The 15,164-nt window shown below is 44.7% G+C and overlaps 1 long non-coding RNA gene across 5 annotated transcripts in view; it reads left to right on the top strand.

Moving 5' to 3' along the window:
• The window catches only part of LOC138687471 (uncharacterized), a 190,136-nt gene that overhangs the window by 50,173 nt on the left and 124,799 nt on the right, over nucleotides 1-15,164 (top strand). For 3 of the 5 annotated variants that reach the window (XR_011326660.1, XR_011326661.1, XR_011326664.1), the window contains exons 1-2: nucleotides 8,241-9,191; nucleotides 11,218-11,383. This is a non-coding gene — a long non-coding RNA (uncharacterized lncRNA). Of the gene's footprint in view, nucleotides 1-8,240; nucleotides 9,192-11,217; nucleotides 11,384-15,164 lie in introns of those variants that run through there. The other 2 variants (XR_011326663.1, XR_011326662.1) reach the window with 2 other exon arrangements.

Raw genomic sequence — 15,164 nt, 5'->3', positions numbered from 1 at the left:
CCTTCTTTAGAGGAATTTGGGGTTCTCTATTGCATTATAACCTGGCTGTGCTCTCACCAATGCTGGTGGAAATAATCTCAATGTTTCCATTGACTCAAAGCTGTATCAGCACTTGTTGTCCCTTGGTCTGTGTGTTTTGAGCTGGAGACTTCTGCATTTGATAACTCAGAATAAATTTTAGCATCCTGTTTAGCAATATGTTTAATTTACTGAAAAGAATGGAGGTCTGACTGTAATTTCTTGGTACGTGTTTAGAGAGTGCAGCTTTAATAATGGAGTTGTCCAACGAGGACAGAAAAAAAAGTGTTAGCATTCAGTGGTTAAAAGCTGAAGCTCAGTAAATTTAGGTGAGAAAGAGGGTGTAGCATTACAATGGCGAGGATCTTCATCCATTTGAATAATGTACCACTGTATTCTTCATTCCTAACCATTTTTTAAATCAAGTTTGGAAGTAGTCTGCAAAAGAAATGAGCATATTGAAAAAAAAAGGAATTTATTCAGGTTACTTCTGTGCTCCACGCTGAGGAATAAAGGATTGCAGTTTACCTTCTGCCCTTAATGAGATAGGAAACAGGACACTGTGATAGCAGCTTCAGGTGGTGTGCCCCCAGGCTGCAGGTGAGGAGCTATGAGCTGCCCAGAAAACTCTTTCAGCAATGCTTGTGTTTCCATAGCAGCTCTAGGAGTGACTGCTCAGAGATTGTTGCTGTCACACAGACAGTGGTGGCATGCTGGATTGTTATGGTGGTGAATTTTGAATAGGTGTGAGGAAAACACATATGATAGCTGAGAAAAAGCAAAGATGAAAAACTGCCTCAGCCTTTTGGGAAAAGGATAGGAAAAACAGGAAAGGTAATTACAAGCAAGCATCAGGTTGGAGCACGGGAACAATGCCTTGGTTGCTGAGGGTTGTACAAAAGCTCTGAAGACATAGGCACATTGCAAACAGATAGGAAGCAGGAGTAGCATTTGGTAACGAGCTTGAGAGTAAAACAAAACTACCACTGACACAGAATGCCTCGTCATTCATGTGGAACTCAGGCTAATTCCTTCTGCATCTAGTATATGACTGCTCTATGTACAGACTCTGACCTAGCTGCACCAGCCACTAATATGATGTAGAAGTTGCTTATGTTGGGGAGAAAAATTTTTAGAAGTCAAATAGCAAAATATACTGACAGTGAAAAAGAGAGAGAGAGAACTTCATGAACTGTTAGGGGGGACACTCAACTCTGTCGCCTGTTCAGGAATTAGGTGTCTGCTGAGACACAAAGGATTTGGGTCCTTCCACTTCCAGCCTTTGGGAAGACCACGTATGCTACAGTGGGTAAATTAAGAAATATATTTCCTCTGACATAGTTTAGTTCTACTACTTGGCTTTAAGGAGCCTGTTAATCACTGCTTCCCAGTGTCCCAGGGAGAACACTGCCATGGATCTGGATGCTACCAGACCTGAGGCAATGTTCACTCCAGGTGCACAGAAAATGGCAACCTAGAGTGGGCTGAACCCCAAAAGAGATGCATTTCAGAAGGCTGGCATGCCAAAAGTGCATGGCTGTAACAAGAGTGATTAAAAAAACCCTGTCATGGATGTTATAATGGTATTTTTCCTGAAATTCTTCCTCTCGTGAATAATAAACACTGGTTTCTAAAGCACTTACTGGGCACCTGTCCCGGAAGAAGTGCTTGAACAGCAAAATTAAAGCGTGCTGTCAGAGCGAGAGGGCCAGACTTGGCCTTGAGCCACTGACAGCCTGTTGAATTCACTGAGTGAGATGCAGGAGGAAAAAAGAAAAACCGAGTCACTGATTGTTAGAAATTATGAAAACACCTATTGGAAACTGCTCAGAAAGATCCAATGGTAGGTAGCATGCCTTTTCTCTGAGTAGGGGCAAGGCTTCAGAAGATCACTGAGGAGTGTGCTTAAACAAATCATACGATGATGTAGTATTTTCAGCTATGAATTTCTTTCAACAGACCACTTTTGCCTAGAAAAACTATGAATCTTCAAGTGTTGATAGTAAGACTGTTTGTCCTGAGGATCTGGTGTCATGCATATGTTTGTAAGCAAAAATATGTGTATGTTTGTAGCAGCTTTTACGTTACCCATCACTGCTTTTTCTAAGTGACACAGCTTTTTGCAAGAGAAGGATTAATATAGTTCTCTTTCACACCAGGTGAAGACCCCACACCTCTCACCAATGCAGGAAGAGAAAAAGATCCTTGTACAAAAATTTGGAATTACATAATGTGAAAAGTAATTAGTGGTAGGGAAAAAAAAGAAAACAGCTCAGATAGCAGCACTCAAAACTGTGGTCTGCTGACTCGCCACTAGTTGCCTTCAGAGAGCTGACAGAGCAGCTATGGGCTTGCTGACCTCTTCCAGCAAGCCTCTTCCATAACATAGTTATTAGCTTTGCTTCCCTGTGTTCCCCATGGCTGTAGCTCCCATAGGGATTCCCCAGCACTGTGTGTATATGATGTGACTCACAGTACAGAAAAGGCTGGGAAGCTTGGCTTTCCAATGTTATTCTGTCTGCTTCCATCTCGGAAGGGTGGTTCTCAGATGTTCTGCATGGTTGTATACCAGGCGTTTTCAGCCTACGTTTCCAGTTCCAATGGACTTCAAAAGAGGAAGATACTCCCATTAATGTTTAGCATGATAACGAGTTAGGCAAGCATAATTTTTGGATGCAGTTGATGGAAGACTGGTTACTGCCAGTGCCAAGTGGGCGTCTTAGTTGAGACTATCAAATGATGTCTGTTGTATTAAACGCTTTGTTGGATTTCCTGCTTGGAAAGTGATGCATGTGCCAGACAGACAGAGTTTTCTATTTTGGCATTAAAGCAATCTTGGCGCCCAATGCAAACTGTTTACTTTAAAAGCTTAATTTTAAATATAGTTTTGGAACGTACTTGGAAATGTCTGCAAATTAACAGTAACAGAGAGGAGATTGGAGCATCATTTCCTTAACTCCTGTGTCCTTTTGAAATACCTTAAATTGCTTTGCTTTATGCGAGCCGCTTCTGGTTTGTGCATGATTTATTCACACATTGTCTCTTGCTGAATTGGACAGTAGCTGAAAGACAGGTAGGAACTGAGAGCACAAAAGAACATAATGCACAGTAACTTGTAAAGTCCACTTAGTATCATTTAACCCTTTCTTGTGATATATCGCTGGTGGAAGGAGAACATATTCCATCTTGCTGAGCAGTCAACAGAAATTGCCTGTGTTAGGATCTTGAAGGGCACTCGTCAGTCTGCTGCAAAGCCAGTGGACATGCTGACATGCAGTGCCATTAATTTCCACCTAGCAGAAAGGCTCTTTAGAGTGCCAAGCGTGACACCAGAATACAAAACACTTCATTCATCAAAGCCGTAAGTAAGAAACTCTGTGTTTTTGGTTTTAGAAGTAACTTTTGTACATTTATGACTTTTTCCACATTAAACATCATTTATGGTTTGGAAATTGTTCAGGCAAGAGGCATGTGGTTTCTGCTCCCAAATATCAGCAGCAGTTTTGCTAGGTTCAGTCTCTATTTTATGTTGACATTTTTTTGGCTTTTCATTTATCTTTTGGGTGGACCTCTTTGGAGCAAGCTGCCTCAAGAAGAACCCATAACCTTCTTTCTAAATGAAGACTAAATGATGTGCTTAAGGTGAAGAAGATGACATTGGTATAGGCAATTTGGGTTTGGAGCCAGACTTCTGCAACGTACCTGGTGAAGGAATACCTTTTCTGGGATGTTCCCTCATCAGAGCAATTGCTGGAACAAATTGAGAAATAGGAATTTCACACCTGGACTTTGAAGCATGAGTTGATAGGTTTTTCCATAGCCAATGTGAGAAGTTACGGGCTAGCTGTTGAATTTTCAGTTAATTCTATTCGTGCTGAATAAATGGTAAAGGGTTGATGCAAGATCTTGCTTTATGATATAGGAAATCCATTTTATAAATTTTACTGACATTTCAAGGGTGTCCTTTTTGCAGGTCTTTCTATGCATAAGTGCCACATTTCAAGTGAGAGTGGATGGAATTACATAAATATGTTCTCTGTGTGTATCAAAGCAGAGGAGACCATATGAGTTGGATGTGCTTTTGTTCCTGCAGCATTTTGGACGCTAGTGCTAATTCTTTCTTTAGCTGACCAGGCAGGACAGGATTTAGAAATGAGCACTGGGTTTTGCCTTTCTATATTCAGTGCTCTGAGAAGAGCAATGTTTTTTTCCCCTATCTAAATGCTCTGTGAGGGCTCAGTTCTGCTCCATGCTGAGTCCAGTTACTCCACTGACTTACCTATGACAAATAAATGCTGTGGGGTGTCTGAACGCAATGACAGGTACTGCAGTGCACAAACTCTGAGAGGTGCTAAAAGCTCCCAGTCAATGCCTTTGTGATTCTGGGGTTTGTAAGAATGTAAAAATTGCCCTGCTGGGCTACACCAGTGGGCTGGTTCCATCCAGCCAAGAGTTTTCTCTCTGGCAGTGGTAGCAGGAGACGCTATTTAGAGGCAGCTTTCAAGCCTGGCCACTGTCGGGGCTACATTCACCTTAGACTCCCCAGATGCTGACTCACGTCTGTTTTGAGGAGCGCCTGTGGTCCTCTCCCCAGAATCTCTGCTCTGGAGCTCTGTGCTCCACCTGCCCCTGAGGACTAGAGACCCCTTTTCTGTGAGGAAACCAGTGCCATCGTGCGGGATTCATCCTGTAGATCTAGTAGTGCAGAGGGAACACCTGCCGTCTTTCCTGAGGTGTGCTATCCAGAAAAATAGCACCGAATAGAGGTCTTATTTTATTTCCCCGCTCCTGCCTGAATAAGGAATGAATAAAGACATGTCCTGTGATGTGTTGGGGGAGTTTCTTTCACTCTGTGGCCCATTGCTTCACGGCCCAGCCACTTTTGGTGCAGGGTGCCTCTGTCCATCTCTCTGGTGTAGTGATCTTTGAGACTGAAGGTTGCAAATGTTCCCTCCAGCTATAGCCCATGTAAAGTTGTCTGGAGCACAGCAAATGATGCCTAGCACCTCTGGAATTTGGGATAGAAACATGCTTGGAGGGGAAGGGTGTTGCAGCTATATTTTTACATTTGTTTCCTCTTTAATGTCTGAATGTATTCTTCCATTACCTGACCATGTTTATCCATCTGCCTGTGTTGGGCAAACAGCAGCGCTAAATTTCAAGGAGAGAAAACAGATTTTTTGGTTTGTTTCCCTTACTTGCCTAAACTTTTTGCATGTGCCTACTTTGTATCCCAGCTGCTTCTGCAAGTCTAATATGCCTCTATTTCTTAACCCAGTTTCTCCTTCCTGGTGCCCTGGGCCAAGGGCTTGGAGCGTTTATCTCTGGCCTCCCAGAGCGGAACAGCCTGTAACAGCGGGGTTTCATTCCCCTACTCCCCAGGTCAGGACCACAAGCCTACGCTTGGTGGTGCAAGCTCTCCTAGCTCAGTCTGCAGCTTGATTTGTGATGGTTTCCCAATAATGGGAAGAGATGATGAAAGCAAAGAAAGACGCACAGATGGGGAAAGATATCTCAGGGCTGCCAGGGCAGCTGTTCGAGATCTCTGAATCAGATGAAGACAGAACTCCACCACCCTCAGCTTCCCCACCCTCAAACAAGCCATCTCCCATGTGAAAAGCAAAACCAGCCCCACCCCAGCTGTGCCATTTTAGCTAATGGCCTAGTTAATAAATGGCAAATTCCAAGGGTAATCCTGTCAGAGCCTTCCTGACATCCCCATTGATAGTATTAACCACAAAGTGCTCCCCTGCTCATCTGATTAATACCAGAAGAATTCTGCTTGATTCGATCATTACTGAGGGGAAATATCAGGCTTTAGACAAGGTTGCAAGTGTCCATGGTCTGTAAAGTTTTTCACCTGGTGGAGAGGGAAAGGTTTGTGATCATCTTCTGCTCTCCAGCAACCCTTGCAAGAGTATGCATGTCCCAGCCTTTCTTCTTTGCCTGTAACTCATTCATATCATATTGATGTGAGCGACTATAAGCCGAGCAAGTGCATACATCTTCGAAGGGTTGGAGACTTTGAATATGAAGTCCCAAGGGCAGAGACCCATGTAATTGTTTCCTTGAAAAATCTGGCAAGGTCAGATTAGTGCAATTTGGGATCTTGGCACACCACTGAGAGCGGAGGGAGGAGCGGAGTTTCTTTCTCTATCTCCACCCTACTGTACTCCTTCCCTGGAAAAGCTGGGATAGTAGTTTGGAGGCTGGGTAGGAAATCCAGTATTTTGGGAAAGATACTGGGCTGCTGCTCTCTTACCCTTTCCTACCCTTTCCAGAACTGTGGTTCTTAGTTATCTTATGTTAAGTGACAGCTCTTCATGCTTCTCAGGCTGCCTGCAGATTCACGCAGGCATCACAAGACTCCTTACACATGGGCTTTTAAGTATTTATCACCCTGCAGGCTTTTAGACATGATGGCAGTGGTGTGGGCTTTTTTTAATGAATGTCAAGATTGTGATACAGAAGATGAGTAGAGCTGTTCTTCATCCCTGTCTTCTGATGCTGGCTTTGATACCTATGGTACCTGCATCCTTGTTTCTTCGTCACTGTGAAGTACAACAAGGTTTGGTCATGTAGATATGATCAGAACAGGCGAAAACAAACACTTGGGCACACCTGAGCAGTTGTTAGCTGTGTGTGTCACCCTGGCAGCTGCCTAAAACTGGAATCTGCTTTACTGACCAGAGCAAGTATTAACGGGAAAAAGATGTGTGGAGGAGAGAAAAGAGCAGGTTTTGGAGTTGGATATGATTAGCTGATGTGTGTAAATACTTGATGGGAGGGAATAAAGAAGACGGAGCCAGACTCTTAGTGATTTTTACTATAAGGTTGTTTGAACATAGGAACAGGTTGCCCAGAGAGGCTGTGGCATCTCCAGCCTCAAAGATAATTCAAAACCCAACTGGACATGTCCTGGGCAACCTGCTATAGTTGACTTTGCCTTGAGAAAGGGGGTTGGACTAGGTGATCTCCAGAGGTGCCTCCAACCTCAGCGATTCTGTGATTCTGTAACTACACTTGCAAAATACCTGTTAGAGGGTAGTTGTGATAAGCTGGCTTGGGAGGTGAAACTAGCTTCAGAAGTTCTCATAGATCTCTGGAAATATCCCAGTTAAAAACAGCTCCCCATATTTTTTTTTTTTTTAAAGTTGTTTTTTTCCAGGCTGTGCTGGAACATAGCCTGCAGACTAACTGATAATCACAACTGGGGAAAGGGGTGAACAGCTATTTGAACTGCAGCAAAGCCAGTGGAAAGAAGTTCTTAAGCCTGCTCAATTATTTGAGACAATCTGGCATGTAGCTACACTTCAATCCCTGCCCCCAAAGTGTGGGGCTATGCCATTCTCTGCTAAAATAGCAAGCATGGCATTTGCCTTAAGGTATGAGAAGAGGATCTAGGAAGTCTAGAAGAGGAGAGCTGAGAGCCTGAGGCTCTTAAACAAGAAGAACGAAGGAGAAATGTGATAATATCATGAAGTAGTAAAGGGCTGGAGGGACAATACAAGTAATACAAGGAGAATGTGTATAATTTGTTCTCCATATCCAGGGCATATAGGACAAAATGTCAAGGTTTTTAACTACAGCAAGACATTAGGAAAAAAAATCTTTATAGCAGTAAAGCTATTGAAGCCCTGGAATACACTGCAAAGGTGGCTGTGGAGTCTATGAAGGAAATATTTAAAACACAATATAAAAATTTCAATCAAGGATTGCAGACTGTGCTGACCTGCCTTGGAGCAAGCAGATGGATGGACCAGAAGGTCCCTTTCTGTCCTCAGTTTCTGTGACTCCCTGGACAGTGGGAGTTAATACGCAGCTGAGAGCTTGCCTGTAGGAAAAGGCTCCTCTTACTTTCCCTCACTTAGAATCTAACTCACAGGGGAAAGCAACAGAGATCCATTTTACCCTATGGTTTTCTTACCCTTGGACCTTCTCAGAATGTGAGATGCAGCATCTCGTGTGGCTTTTCACGTCTGATGATGTCACCAAGTTCAGAGTTAGTCCTGGGTCCAGCTCCCCTCTTTGCAGAGAAGCTTAATACCAGAATTGGCCTTTTTGTTGTGCTGAATGCTGGTTGTTCTCCTTCACAGTGGATAGCCTTTCTAGAAGACCTGTGCGCTGAGCAGTTTAAAGCCTAGCAATCATATAACTTGCTGCTAATGTCAGCATGTGTAAAAATGCCATTATACACTATGGTGGCTCCTAACATGGAGCAATTCCTTAGGAGAGGGAGTGTGGTGGGAAGGCAGGCAATCTCCCTGGAATGAAAGAGGCAACCATTGCTTGTTAACTGACCTTGTGGGAGGAGGGAAATAAGTTGTTAAAAATTATAAAAGGTCATAACGCAGAGTAATTTGGGCACCAGTTCCTGTACAAGAAACATCTCAAATCCAGTGAATGACTTTCAGTGCTGAACTGACACATCCACGGGGAATTCCCTACCAAATATGTCTTATTCCCCTGCTATTTGTGCCCTCCCACACCCTGTCCCAGACCACAGATAACATTTTTAGGCATGCTCTGAGTAAGCACAAGGAACTGGATCCCACTGGTAAAGCAGGCGGTTGGGGAGATGAAGTTGCTTGCTTTGAAATATCTTCTCCAGAACCTTCCTGGCTTCAAAATCGGCATTGGGAATTCATTGGCAGCTGAGCAGGGATTTTCAAGCTTTCACTGGGTTCTAAGTGGGGAAACTGAAATCCCTGAGGAAGAGAATTGTCCAAGTCCCTCTGAGGCTCCAGGTCATAGTACCATTTCAGACTGTGTCCCATTTGTCCCTTCAGTGAAAGGCACTGGCCTCAGCTGCCTTCTCCTTTTTGCAGCCTGTGCTTTAGAGGGGGCTTCTCAAGTGTGGGTTAGTTTCACGCTGCCCTGAAGAGTCAAAACCCTGTAACGTGCTGAGAGAGCAGACTCTGCAGTCCTGGCATTTCTTTATATTCCAGCCCACAACCATTCCCTTTCTGAGAAACCTAACCACTTTGTCTCCTTTATTCCCTCCCTCTCAGCTCCCTGGACACGTCTACTGCCATGAGATGTCTCAGCCAAGAATTTTGAGCCAAGATATGAGGGAAATGGTTTAAACAGATGTGTGCCCATGCCTGTGACACTGAACTTCGAGATGCTGATATTTAAAAAGCTTGCCATCTCTCCTGCCTCCCAGCAGCAAGGTGAGTAATGGGTGGGACAGCAGCATATCCAGAAAAACACCTCTTCTTCAAGGGGAAGGAGAGGAGGTTATAATTCGACTGTAAAAATTTGCTCCAGGCTGAAAACTTGGCAAACAAAAGCTTAGCTTAGGAGTGATTTAAAAGGAAACAACAAAAAAGCATAAAATAAATCAGGGCAGTCATTTTGGGTGGAGATGAGGGTCCAGAGCTTAAAGATCATTCTTTAGTGGGGGAGGAGAAGGAACGGCTCAAGACAGAGTTGCGTTTGGCTCTTAGCCTTACTATAACTAAGCCTTTCAAAGCCAAGAGAGTAAACTGAATAACATGTCCAGTCCCTGGCCTCTCCCTTCACCCATTTGCCAGAGAAAAGCAGGGCCCTATGTACTCTTTAAAGCAGAGTGGATGCAGATATGGTGGCATTAGCTGAATTCCTCCTATTGCCACTTTCTAAATACGGATTTCCCTCTACCTTAAATTGTAAGAGCACATAAAGTCACTGAGGCTCAGCTTGCCTAAGAGACAAAGAGGGGCATCTGTTGCTTTCAGCATTACAGATCTCCTCAGGCCCTCTCTCACTCTGTGTCATAGCACACCTGCTGCTCAGGATCTGTGCCCTGCTTCTGCCTTCAGCATTGCACAGTGCCACTCCTTAACAAGTTGAAGAGTTGAACAAGAGGATGACTGCTTCTTGCAGCCCTTACAGGGGCTAACTCCTCCACAGTCCCAGACTCACAAAACTAAGCAAGAGGAAGGAGAGCTGGCTGGCTGCATAGCAGCAAACACCATGAACACAGAACATGCCTCTAGAGGGAAGGCTTTTCCAGACCATTACCTAATGTGCACAGCACACATGGTTGGCAGCACAGTTGGCACAGGCCTTGAGAAACAAAGACAAGGCCCAGCCAGTTACCATGTCTTTTATCATCTCCAGACCCCTGGGCCCCTCCAGCCTGTGTGCCCGTACATAATTACATTGCAGGCTTCCTTTGTAGTGCTGTCACTGTGTGATTTTCCTGATGGTCTGGAGCCTCCACACATCAAGTTAGGTAGGAAAGTATAATGCTGGCATTTTAGACAAACCCCCCAGCCTAGTGAATTACCTATCCAATTGGATATACAGAAAATGATTTCACAGTGAGAGTCGGTTAAGCACTGGAACAGATAGCCCAGCAAGTGTATGAAAGCTCCATCTTTGGAGATTTTCAGAACTCAATTGCATAAGGCCTAGAGCAACCTGACATAGCTTTGCTAACTCTCCTTATTGCTATGCACACTTCTAAAACAGCCATCCCCTCGGCTGCCTGATGGAGTGCTTTGGCTGTAGCAGGTACCAAGGAACAAAAGGCTAAATGAATGATCAAAGGCTTGTAGATGTAAAAGACCCTTTCTGAAATTTTCCCTCCCACTGCATGGTTAATACACATTCAGTCCCATCAGCTTAAGTGACATAGGCAGTGGTGGTTTAGATGAGATGTTACCTAATTCTGCTCCGAACAGGCCTCCTTTGAAGGGCAGCACAGCTTAAACCTCTCTGGCTTTTGTAACAGGCTTCATAGTTCGCTCGCACATATTTTTGTGTGTGTTCACAGATCCTCCCTTCAAGCACCTCAAAGCTGTCTGAAGAACTTGGTGCTCTCCAGCAGCAGACAGTGCCAGGCTTTGCTTCATATAAAAGAAATGCACTTTAATTTTATCCTTTCTCCAGGCTTAAAGAGGCAGGTAGAACCAGCCAATACAGAAATTTTAGGACTAGGTGTATTTGTTAAGAAGGCTTGGAGAAGCTTTGCTTTGTGCTTCTGGCACTGTTGTTCTTCCAGTATTAAGAGATATCTTACCTATACTGGTATACTGCATAATTTGAGATCAGGTTGTCAAAGCATCATGTTTCTGAATCTCTCAGTAGAGCCAACTCTACTGAGATGTTGAGGAAGGCTGTTCACAAGATCTTGTTAAAGGGAAAGAAGCCTCATCTTTTAGTCTGCTTTTATGTTTCAGTGCTGATGCTTTTGTGTATTGTCATTTCTAGGGAAGACTGAAGCCACTGAGCATGCAATCCAGCCCATCTTCTAGCTCCCCAAGTGCAGCAAAAACATTTATGGACTGATCTTCTACAGCTCCTCTCAAGCACTGGAATTTCCAGGTGTATGTGTTTTCAGGGCAGAAGCAACCCCAGGAAAGCTGCTTTTCAAAAGGTATGTTATCTCTTGTTTAGACTAAAAAAACTGGAAAGAAAAGGGAAAAAAAGAAATTAAAAAAAAATTACCTTTGGCATCAAAACAAAGCAAGTCTTTATTTTCCCTAAGCTTCTTTAACTTTAACTGTGCCCTGTGCAAAAGAAAATGGAACTGTAAAAATTACTTAACAAAATGGGAATGAAGGTAAAGGCAAGGTACTGGCATTGGAGATAACGTTAAATCAGAGGCCAGCAGAAAGAACATGGCAGTGGAAGAAGTTTAACAAGTTCATTTTATGTGCCACTGTGTTGTGCTTCCCTTTGTAGCTCAAGAATGTTGCTTCACTGGTTCCTAGGGTGTGAAAGGGCCATGCTACTAGGAGGATGTGCCCCACAGACCATGCATGAGCCACTATTGGGCTACTTAATGCCAACAGAAAGGGTGATCCATCTGAAAATTGTTGTTTGACTTGTATTACAGTTTTGCTATGGACCCAGAACTGGACTTTGTGGTCAGAGGTCATCTGTAGTATGGTAGTTTGCAGAAGACTACTGTGCAGGGCAAAAGTGTAATGAGAGTAGGCAGGCACTCCAACCAAATCAAGGGAGGTTAATGCACCTCTGTAGAAAGTATTCACAGTGGTCAGGAGGTTTGGAAGGTACCCATCTTGTAAGGAGTTCAGGAGATTAAGCTAAATGCTCTCTAAAATAATGGAGATCCCTCTCACCTTTGCTGCCTGCAAAGGAAAGAGGCAGGACAAAGCGCTTATAGACTGTGTTGTGTGTACACATATAAAGCAAAGCACAGGAGGAGCCTAACAGATGTTGGGAAGGGTAGAGTGCATTGTGAGTGTGTGACAAGCCCTGGCATATATACACTTCACCACTGTGATCAGTGGCTTGAAGCCAGGCTAGGTCAGAGTTTACACCAAGGACTGACATATCTCCCTTCTGCCAGTGTTTGTACACATCCTAAACTACTATTGCACAATCTGGTGTGAGTGGCATGCTCTGCTCAGAAGAGACCTAAGACTGGAAGAGCAGGCTACATATGTCTATTGGGCAGAACTGCAATGCACTGCTAGAGACATCGAAGCCTGCTTGCTTTCCTTCCCCTTTTCCAGTTCCCACCTGCACCCCCAGCCCTGAAACAAAGATTCCCACTAAAAGCAAAGAAGTAGCTATAGTGGAAGATTCTCTAGTTGCTGCCCACACGTCAATTGCTGCTGCTGCTGCAGGCTGTGGCTTATGTGATGACAGCAATGATTCAATTAAGTGATTTTTGAATCCTTCCTCTTATGGCAGTAAGTCCTTTGTGTGGACACTCTTAAAGCAGTTAGAGTGGCCAGGAGCTGATCAAGTGTAAATTTGTAAAAGAAAAGGAGGCGGAACTCTACTTCCCGTCTCTTTTTCTGTCTGTTGCCTCTACCTAGATGCACAGCCAGGCAGTTTGTTGATGGTGCCCAGCTGGTTTTTAGCTCTGCCCCTCTGGGGAAAAAAAAAAAAAAGAGAAAAAGTGATCAGCCTCCTCTACCATTTGTTCTGCCCTTGGTGGTCTCAAAGCCTGCTCCAGAGCACATCTTTGTGAGCTCCAAACCTGTTCATCATAACTGCCCCTTCTACCCATTCCAGCCTAAAAGGCACTTTATAGGCCTTTGCTGTAAAGGACCACACTTCACACGTGAAGGACTCAGAAAAGCCAAGGTATGACTCCTGTAACAGCTGTAACTCAGACCTTTTTGCACACATATTATTTTTAGTTAATATAGATGGTGTTAACATTAATGCCTTAACCCTTGAGGAAGCTAGCTAATTTCCAGGTCGATATGACTAGGGAGCTGGCTAATTTCCAGTGTTTTGGGGAGAGAGCCAAAAAGTGCAATGCCAGGGTATTTCTGGCTGCTGGTGTTCCTGAGTGGAGCACATCCGGGTCTGCGCTTCATCCTGGGCTTCCACCCACTGTCTGCCACCCCACCATCCTCCGCTTGCGCTGTGGGCTAAGTGTCTTTAACGGCAGGGCTACAAGTTACCAAGTTGCGGCTGCATGTCGTGATACCATCAACCAAAACACCTAGAAGGGGACAAACTGGCAGTTTATTAACCTACCCATACAAGGCTGGTGGCTTAAGAAGAGACAGACACCTTGGTCTAGGAGTTTTGCACGAGTAAGATGTGGCAAAAAGTGACACTATCACCCATGCACCCGCCGTTGTTACTGAAATGTGGATCTAACCAGGAAAAGGCTGTGGCAAGTGGGCAGGAGAGGAAAAGGGAGGGGGGATTTCAAACACCACGGCCCAGAGAAAGAAAACCCTGCGTTCGTGCTTGCGTCAGTAGCCTGTCTGTGTGCTGACCCCAGGCTCACCTGAGCCTTGGCAAAGCTCCCCTTTGTTCTGTGTTGGCGTTCAGAATCCAGAGTTATCCCACAGCCACTTTGCGACCCGTTCCACCCAGACAGCCTGCCCATGATTGCTTCATAAAGCAAGACCCAGGAATCAAAAACAGAGCATGTTTCCTGAGCAGAGATGGAAAACAGCTGTGCTGGAAAAAAGGAGGGGTTTGCTGGCTGAGCAGTGGAAAATACAGATCAAGGCCTGGTTGTGCAATCTTCCTTGGCTGGCCTTTGACTGCTATTGTGGCAAGGGGACCAGCTGGAGTTGGCAGGAGGCTGCTGCCAGGCGATGGGGGTAGCGAGAGCCTCTGGTGACAAGGCTAGAAACCCAGAGCTTAGTTCTGCACGTTTTACAGATGCCTGGGAGGCTGATAAGTGACATCTGGTGATGCTGCACTCTCCGCTGTGCTGTGGTCAGATCTGTCTGGCCAGTCCCAGGTGACATTTGAATGGCCAGGCCCATTACTGTAAAGGCACACAGATCTGTAGGGCTACAGAGAAGCAGCATGTGCCCAGGTGTGGAGCTCAATTCCTGCCTAGTGCTCATAAAGTGCTCACTGTGCGGCCACAGCCAGGGGATGTGGTTATGTAGTCTGGCCAGGTTCCTGCATCTGAATCCTCAGCACCCGTACTGGGGAGTAGGTGCAAACCAAACAACTAGACAATGCACACACATGCTGTGCAGGGAGGCTGAGCAAAAAGTCCTAGAGCTAGCATCTGCTCTGCCACCACCGTCCTCTGAAATCAAGGGAAGGCTACGTCATGTTTTTACTAGCCTTAAGTGCTCCTTGCTTCAAGTCAGGCTTCTGGAAGAGTTCTTGATTTTTATCAAATTCAAAATCTCTAACCAAAAGTAAATGAACCAGCTGAGCTGAATCCAGAGGCAAGGGATGTGGGATGCTGTTTGGTTTTTAAAAATCTAATTATTGTGTACAAGAAAGAGAGGATGGACAAGAACAGAGAGGGAGAATTAGGCCTTTGCTTCAGAGCCAAATTATCAAAAAAATTACCCTCTCCTGCTGAGAGCCCCACATCTCTCCCAGTGCTCTCTGTAACTAAGCAAGAAACTAAGGTAAGGGGCAAAATGGTGAGAAGGCAGAAAGCAAAGAAATTAGGCGGGACCATCAATCACCTCCTAGGCTGATACATACCAGCTACATTGGCCTCTCTTCTTAGCACCTGGAACAGCAGAAGACAGTATGATGAATGTTTCTCACTCTATAGTATTGGAGCTATGGGTGCACTGTAATTGCAGGGAGATCATGCTTTCTTGTAACTGGCTCAACCTGCCGAGTGAAACATATGGATTCAGACCTTGCTCTGCAGCAGTTTCCAATAGTGTTCATCACTAAGACAGCATAACTGCAGAGGAAAAAAAAAACCCAAAGCTGACCAGCTACAGAGCCCA

Source organism: Haliaeetus albicilla, chromosome 10, assembly GCF_947461875.1.
Source record: "Haliaeetus albicilla chromosome 10, bHalAlb1.1, whole genome shotgun sequence".
NCBI classification, from domain to species: Eukaryota; Metazoa; Chordata; class Aves; order Accipitriformes; family Accipitridae; genus Haliaeetus; species Haliaeetus albicilla.
This window is presented reverse-complemented; position numbering and strand designations above follow the sequence as displayed.